At 60.1% G+C, this 8686-nt stretch overlaps 1 non-coding gene across 1 annotated transcript; it reads right to left on the reverse strand.

The window, feature by feature from the left end:
- Positions 1–494: 494 nt before the first annotated feature.
- On the reverse strand, positions 495–567 carry TRNAR-CCG (transfer RNA arginine (anticodon CCG)). Its single transcript has one exon. It is a non-coding gene; the product is annotated as a tRNA-Arg (tRNA).
- Between the last annotated feature and the right edge of the window lie 8119 nt (positions 568–8686).

Below are 8686 nucleotides of genomic sequence, written 5' to 3' on the forward strand. Positions count from 1 at the left end.
CCCCCCAAAACTCTCCAAATTTCTCCTAAACCCCCCCAAAATTCCCCATGAAACTCCTCAAATCCCCACAAAATTTCCCAAATCCCCCCAAAACTCCCCAAATTCCCTCCCAAAACTCCTCAAATCTCCCCAAATTTTCCCCCAAAACTCCTCGAATTTCCTCCGAAACTTCCCACGAAACTACTCAAATTCCCCCATAAATCCTCAGATTCCCCAAATTCTGCCGTAAAACTCCTGAAACCTCCCCAAAACCCCTTAAATCTCCCCAAAAGCCCCCCAAAAATCCCCGACACCCCTCAAATCCCCACGAGATTCCCCAAGCCGCCCCAAAACCGCTCCCAAAACCCCTCGAATCTCCCCCAAACCCCTCCAAATTCCCTCCCAAAATTCCTCAAATTCCCCACAAAATTCCCCAAATCCCACAAAATTCCCCAAATCCCCTCAAAATTCCGCGTATCCCCTCAAAACTCCCTCGGTAAAAGGGGGGGCGATGCCGACCCAGGTGGGACTCGAACCCACAATCCCCAGCTCCGGAGGCTGATGCCTTGTCCATTAGGCCACTGGGCCGGGCGCGGGCCGGCGGCGCCGGGCGCCAGCTGGGGGCGCTCCGGGGGACAGTGGGGACATTGGGGGGGACACGGGGGGGACATTGGGGGGAAATTGGGGACATTGGGGGGATATTGGGGACATTGGAGACATTTGGGGGGATATTGGGGACATTGGGGGGAAATTGGGGAAATTGGGGGGATATTGGGGACATTGGGGGGACATTGGGGGGATATTGCGGGACGTTGGAGACATTTGGGGGGACATTGGGGGGACATTGGGGGGATATTGGGGGACATTGGAGACATTGGGGGGATATTGGGGGGATATTGAAGATATTGGGGGGATATTGGGGACATTTGGGGGGATATTAGGGGGACATTGGGGGGGACACGGGGGGACATTGGGGGGAAATTGGGATATTGGGGGGATATTGGGGACATTGGAGACATTTGGGGGATATTGGGGACATTGGGGGGATATTGCGGGACGTTGGAGACATTTGGGGGGACATTGGGGGATATTGGGGGGATATTGGGGATATATGGGGGACATTGGGGGGATATTGGGGATATTTGGGGGGATGCTGAGGGATAGTGAGGGGATATTGAGGATATTGGGGGGATATTGGGGACATTTGGGGGATATTGGGGAGACATTGGGAATATTTGGGGGCGTATTGAGGACATTGGAGACATTTGGGGGGACATTGGGGGGAAATTGGGGAAATTGGGGGATATTGGGGACATTGGGGACATTTGGGGGGACATTGGGACATTGGGGGGATATTGCGGGACGTTGGAGACATTTGGGGGGACATTGGGGGGATATTGGGGACATTGGAGACATTGGGGGGATATTGGGGGGATATTGAAGATATTGGGGGGATATTGGGGACATTTGGGCGGCTATTAGGGGGACATTGGGGGGACATTGGGGGGACATTGGGGGGAAATTGGGGACATTGGGGGGATATTGGGGACATTGGAGACATTTGGGGGGACATTGGGGGGACATTGGGGGGATATTGCGGGACGTTGGAGACATTTGGGGGACATTGGGGGGACATTGGGGGGATATTGCGGGACGTTGGAGACATTTGGGGGGACATTATTGGGGGATATTGGGGGACATTGGAGACATTGGGGGGATATTGGGGGATATTGAAGATATTGGGGGGATATTGGGGACATTTGGGGGGATATTAGGGGGACATTGGGGGACATTGGGGGACATTGGGGGAAATTGGGGACATTGGGGGGATATTGGGGACATTGGAGACATTTGGGGGGATGTTGGGGACATTGGGGGGATATTGCGGGACGTTGGAGACATTTGGGGGACATTGGGGGATATTGGGGGGATATTGGGGATATATGGGGGGACATTGGGGGGATATTGAGGATATTTGGGGGGATGCTGAGGGATAGTGAGGGGATATTGAGGATATTGGGGGGACATTGGGGACATTTGGGGGATATTGGGGAGACATTGGGAATATTTGGGGGCGTATTGAGGACATTGGAGACATTTGGGGGGACATTGGGGGGAAATTGGGGAAATTGGGGGGATATTGGGGACATTGGGGACATTTGGGGGGACATTGGGGACATTGGGGGATATTGCGGGACGTTGGAGACATTTGGGGGGACATTGGGGGGACATTGGGGGGATATTGGGGACATTGGAGACATTGGGGGATATTGGGGGGATATTGAAGATATTGGGGGGATATTGGGGACCTTTGGGCGGCTATTAGGGGGACATTGGGGGGATATTGGGGGGACATTGAGGATATTGGGGGATATTGGGGAGATGTTGAGGGGATATTGGGGGGATATTGGGGGGACATTGGGAATATTTGGGGGCGTATTGAGGACATTGGAGACATTTGGGGGGACATTGGGGACATTTGGGGGGATATTGCGGGACGTTGGGGGATATTGGGGGGATATTGGGGGATATTGGGGGGATATTGGGGACATTGGAGACATTTGGGGGATATTGAGGGGATATTGGGGGGATATTGAGGGGATATTGGGGATATTGGGGGATATTGGGGATATTGGGGGGATATTGGGGATATTGGGGGATATTGGGGGGATATTGGGGACATTTGGGGGCTTATTGAGGACATTGGGGGACATTGGGGGGGTATCGGGGACATTGGGGGGCACAGGGGGACACGGTGGGGGACATTGGGGACATTGGGGACATTGAGGACAGAGGGGACACGGAGAGGACATTGGGGGGGACATGGGGGGGATATTGGGGGGACATTGGGGATAATGGGGACCCTTGGGACACTTGGGGACATCGGGGGGGCATTGGGCGGATATTGGGGGATATTGGGGGGACATTTGGGGGGATGTTGGGGACATTGAGGATGTTGGGGGACTTGGGGGGGACACGGGGGTGTCCAGAGGTTCCTGGGGTGGCCCCAGTGACCTCAGGTGTCCCCGTGAGTGACCTGGGGGGTCCCCAGGTGTCCCCGGGTGACACAGGACTGTCCCCAGGTGTCCCCAGGTGTCCCCAGGTGTCACTGGGTGACCCGCGGGTGCCCTGTGCTGACCCCTGGCTCTCTCTCCCTCTCTCTCTGTGTCTGTCTGTCCCATGTCTGTCTGTCCCGTGTCTGTCTCATGTCTGTCTGTCTGTCCCGTGTCTGTCTGTCCTGTGTCTGTGCCGTGTCTGTCCCTCTGTCTATCCCGTGTGTCCCATGTCCCTCTGTCTGTCCCCCATGTTCTTGTATCCCCATGTCTCTCTCATCTGTCCCGTGCCTGTCCCGGTGTATCCTGCGTCTGTCTGTCTGTCTGTCCCGGTCTATCCCGTGTCTGTCTGTCTGTCTGTCTGTGTGTCTGTCTGTCTGTCTGTCCCGGTCTATCCCCTGTCTGTCTCGTGTCTGTCTCGTGTCTGTCTGTCCCGGTGTATCCCGTGTCTATTCCGTGTCCGTGCGTCCCGTGTCTGTCTGTCTGTCTGTCCCTATCTATCCCGTGTCTGTCCCACGTCTGCCTGTCTGTCTGTCCCGGTGTATCCCATGTCTGTCGGTTTGTCTATCCCGTGTCTGTCTGTCTGTCTGTGTGTCTGTCCCGTGTCTATCCCGTGTCTATTCCGGTCTGTCCGGTGTATCCTGTGTCTGTCTGTCTATCCGTGTCTGTCTGTCTGTGTGTGTGTCCGTCTGTCCTGTGTCTGTCTGTCTGTGCTGGTGTATCCTGTGTCCATCTATCCTGTGCCTGTCTGTGTATCTGTGTATCTGTGTGTGTCTGTCTGTCCCATGTCTGTCTGTCCCGTGTCGGTCTGTCTGCGTGTGTGTCCGCCTGTCCCGTGTCTGTCTGTCTGTACTGGTGTATCCTGTGTCTGTCCTGGTCTATCCCGTGTCCGTCTATCCCGTGTCTGTCTGTCTGTCTGTCTGTCTATCCCGTGTCTGTCCCGGTCTATCCCGTATCTGTCTGTCTGTCCCGGTCTGTCCTGTGTCTGTCCCTGTGTCCATCTGTCTGTCCTGTGTTTGTCTGTCCCTGTCTATCCCGTGTCTATCCCGTGTCTGTCCGTGTATCTGTCTGTGTGTCTGTCTATCCCGTGTCTATCCCGTGTCTGTCCCGTGTCCGTGTGTCTGTGTGTCTGTCTGTCTGTCCCGTGTCTGTCCCGCGTCCGTCTGCCTGTCCTGTGTCTGTCCGTGTGTCTGTCTATCCCGTGTCTATGCTGTGTCCGTCCCGTGTCTGTCCGTGTGTCTGTCTATCTATCCCGTGTCTGTCCCGTGTCCGTCCCGTGTCCGTGTGTCTGTCTGTCTGTCCCGTGTCTGTCCCGTGTCTGTCCCGTGTCCATCCCGTGTCCGTCCCGTGTCCGTCCCGTGTCCGTGTGTCTGTCTGTCTGTCCCGTGTCTGTCCCGTGTCCGTCCCGTGTCCGTCCCGTGTCCATCCCGTGTCCGTCCCGTGTCCGTCCCGTGTCCGTCCCGTGTCCGTGTCCGTGTGTCCGTGTGTCTGTCTGTCTATGCTGTGTCTGTCCCGTGTCCGTCCGTGTGTCCGTGTGTCCGTCCAGGCTCGGGCCGCGCGCAGGCGCTGTTGCTGTCGGCAGGGGGCGCCGTTCACCGCCTGGCGGACGGGCTCGCGCTCGGCGCCGCCTTCGCCGCTTCCGGCAGCGCCGGGGCCGCCGCGGGGGCGGGGCTGGCCCTGCACGAGCTGCCGCGCGCCTTCAGTAAGGGGCGGGGCCTCGGCAAGGGGGCGGGGCTATGGGAACGGGGGCGGGGCTGGGCCTGCGCGACCTGCCGCGCGCCTTCAGTAAGGGGCGGGGCCTCGTGAAGGGGGCGGGGTTATTGAGATGGAGGCGGGGCTGGCCCTGCACGAGCTGCCGCGCGCCTTCAGTGAGGGGCGGGGCCTAGGGGGAAAGGGGGCGGGGGCTCGGGAAGGGGGCGGGGCTATTGGGATGGGGGCGGGGCTGGCCCTGCACGAGCTGCCGCGCGCCTTCAGTAAGGGGCGGGGCCTAGGGGAAAGGGGGCGGGGCTATGGGGACGGAGGCGGGGCTGGCCCTGCGCAGGCTTGCCGCAGGCTCTCTGGGAAAGGAGCGGGGCTAAGGGGAGGAGGCGGGGCCTCTGAATGGGGCGGGGCCTCTGCATTGGGGCGGGGCTTTGTGCCGAGGGGCGGGGCCTGTGCGGAGGGGGTGGAGCCTGGGAGTGCTCAGGGGCTCTCAGCGTCGCTGTCCCCACGGGTGACACCTGACCGTGTTTGGGGACAGAGCTCTGAGTGCGGCTGTCCCTGCGGGTGACACCTGGCGCTGTCCCGGGTTTGGGGACATTTCTGAGTGCGGCTCTCCCTGTGTTCCGGGACATTTCTCAGCGGCTGTCCAGAGTTTGGGGACATTTCTGAGTGTCGCTGTCCCGCATGTGACACCTGGCGCTGTCCCGCGTTTGGGGTCATTTCTCAGCGTCACTGTCCCGAGTTTGGGGACATTTATCTCACTGTCATTGTCCCCGCGGGTGGCACCTGGCACTGTCCCGTGTTGGGGACATTTCTGTCAGTGTCATTGTCCCCGCAGGTGACGCGCTGGCGCTGTCCCGAGTTTGGGGACATCTCTCAGTGCAGCTCTCTCTGTGTCTGGGGACATTTCTCAGTGTCACTGTCCCGAGTCTGGGGACATTTCTCTCACCGTCGCTGTCCTCGCAGGTGACGCGCTGGCGCTGTCCCGAGTTTGGGGACATCTCTCAGTGTAGCTGTCCCGTGTTGGGGACACTTCTGTCAGTGTTATTGTCCCCGCAGGTGACGCGCTGGCGCTGTATTTGGGGACAGCTCTGGGTGTGGCTCTCCCTGTGTTTGGGGACATTTCTCAGTGTCTCTGTCCCGAGCCAGGGGACATTTCTGTCAGTGTCGTTGTCCCCGCAGGTGACGCGCTGGTGCTGTCCCTGTTTGGGGACATCTCTCACTGTCGCCGTCCCGCAGGTGACGCGCTGGCGCTGTATTTGGGGACAGCTCTGGGTGTGGCTCTCCCTGTGTTTGGGGACATTTCTCAGTGTCACTGTCCCGTGTTGGGGACATCTCTCACTGTCGCTGTCCCGCAGGTGACGCGCTGGTGCTGTCCCTGTTTGGGGACATCTCTCACTGTCGCTGTCCCGCAGGTGACGCGCTGGTGCTGTCGCAGGCCGGGCTGGGCACCCGCCGCACGGTGGCGCTGGCCGCGGCCGGGGCGCTGCCGGTGCTGCCGGGGGTGGTGGCCGGGCTGGCCCTGGGGGCCGCTCCCGCCGCCCGCACCTGGCTGGCGGCCCTGGGCGGGGGCTTCCTGCTGCACCTGGCGCTGTGCCACATGGTGAGGGACATGGGGACACCGGGGGGATTGGGGACACTGGGGACATCGGGGGGATTGGGGACATTGGGGGCATTGGGGATTCCTGCTGCACCTGGCGCTGTGCCACATGGTGAGGGACATGGGGACACCGGGGGGATTGGGGACACTGGGGACATCGGGGGGATTGGGGACATCGGGGACATTGGGGGCATTGGGGATTCCTGCTGCACCTGGCGCTGTGCCACATGGTGAGGGACATGGGGACACCGGGGGGATTGGGGACACTGGGGACATCGGGGGGATTGGGGACATCGGGGGGATTGGGGGCATTGGGCTTCCTGCTGCACCTGGCACTGTGCCACATGGTGAGGGACATGGGGACACCGGGGGGATTGGGGACACTGGGGGCATTGGGGGGATTGGGGACATTGGGGCATTGGGGCTTCCTGCTGCACCTGGCGCTGTGCCACATGGTGAGGGACATGGGGACACTGGGGGATTGGGGACACTGGGGGGATTGGGGACATCGGGGACATTGGGGACATCGGGGGGATTGGGGACACTGGGGGCATTGGGGACATCGGGGACATCATGGGGATTGGGGACACTGGGGGGATTGGGGACATTGGGGGGATTGGGGACTCCTGTTGCACCTGGCGCTGTGCCACATGGTGAGGGACATGGGGACATCGGGGACATTGGGGACATCGGGGACACTGGGGGGATTGGGGACATCAGGGGCATTGGGGACATCGGGACATCGGGGGCATTGGGGACACTGGGGACATTGGAGGGATTGGGACACTGGGGCATTGGGGACATTGGGGACATCGGGGACACTGGGGGGATTGGGGACGTTGGGGACATTGGGGACATTGGGGGAATTGGGGACATCGGGGACACTGGGGGGATTGGGGACATTGGGGACACTGGGGACATTGGGGCTTCCTGCTGCACCTGGCGCTGTGCCACATGGTGAGGGACATGGGGACACTGGGGGGATTGGGGACACTGGGGACACAGTGGCATCAAGGGAACTCTGGGGACACTGGGGTGACCCTCAGGTGTCCCACAGGTGCTTGTGGGTACCTGCAGCTGTCACATGGGTACTCGCAAGTGACCCCAGGTGACTCTCAGGTGTCCCCAGGTGACACTGAGATGACTCTCAGGTGACACTCAGGTATCCCAGGTAACTCCTAGGTGACTCTCGGGTGTCCCCAGGTGACTCTCAGGTGACACTCAGGTATCCCAGGTAACTCCTAGGTGACTCTCAGGTGTCCCCAGGTGACACTCAGGTGTCCCCTAGGTGACTCTCAGGTGACACTCAGGTATCCCAGGTGACATTCAGGTATCTCAGGTGACACTCAGATGACACTCAGGTGCCCCAGGTGACTCTCAGGTGACACTCAGGTATCTCAGGTGACACTCAGGTATCCCAGGTGACTCTCAGGTGACACTCAGGTGCCCCAGGTGACTCTCAGGTGTCCCCAGGTGCCGGCCATGCTGTCCGTGCGCTCCCCCAGCCCCTGGGTGCTGCTGGCGCTGCAGAGCGCGGGGCTGCAGGTGACACTCAGGTGACACTCAGGTATCTCAGGTGACACTCAGGTGACACTCAGGTATCTCAGGTGACTCTCAGGTGACTCTCAGGTGACCCTGACCTGTCCCCAGGTGCCGGCCATGCTGTCCGTGCGCTCCCCCAGCCCCTGGGCGCTGCTGGCGCTGCAGAGCGCGGGGCTGCTCGGGGGGTGGGCGCTGCTGCTGCTGCTGGCCCTCAACGAGCAGGGCGACGAGCACTGACACACCTGGGCACACCTGGAGCACACCTGGGCACAGCTGGGACACACCTGGAACACACCTCGATGGAGCTGGAACACGCTTGGAGACATCTGCAACATTCCTGGATACACCTGGGCACACCAGGACAAAAATGGACACAATTGTAACACACCTGGATGCACCTGGATACACCTGGATGCACCTGGACACACGTGGACACACCTGGAACACACCTGGACACGCCTGGAGATACCTGAATGCGCTTGGAACAGCACCAGAACACATCCGCGCACACCTGGACACACCTGGACACACCTGGGGACACGCCCCAAGACCTTCCCCGGCACTGGGATCAGCACCAGGAACAGCACCTGGATGGACCTGAAGACATCTGGGCACACCTGGGGACACACCTGGATGCACCTGGACACAATTGGAGCACACCTGGATACACCTGGACATACCTAAACACACCTGGGCACACCTGGGGACACACCTGGATGCACCTGGACACAACTGGAGCACACCTGGATACACCTGGACATACCTAAACACACCTGGGCACACCTGGGATGCCCCCCGAGACCCTGCCCAA

This window comes from Melospiza melodia, unplaced genomic scaffold (assembly GCF_035770615.1).
Source record: "Melospiza melodia melodia isolate bMelMel2 unplaced genomic scaffold, bMelMel2.pri scaffold_261, whole genome shotgun sequence".
In the NCBI taxonomy this organism is placed as follows: Eukaryota; Metazoa; Chordata; class Aves; order Passeriformes; family Passerellidae; genus Melospiza; species Melospiza melodia.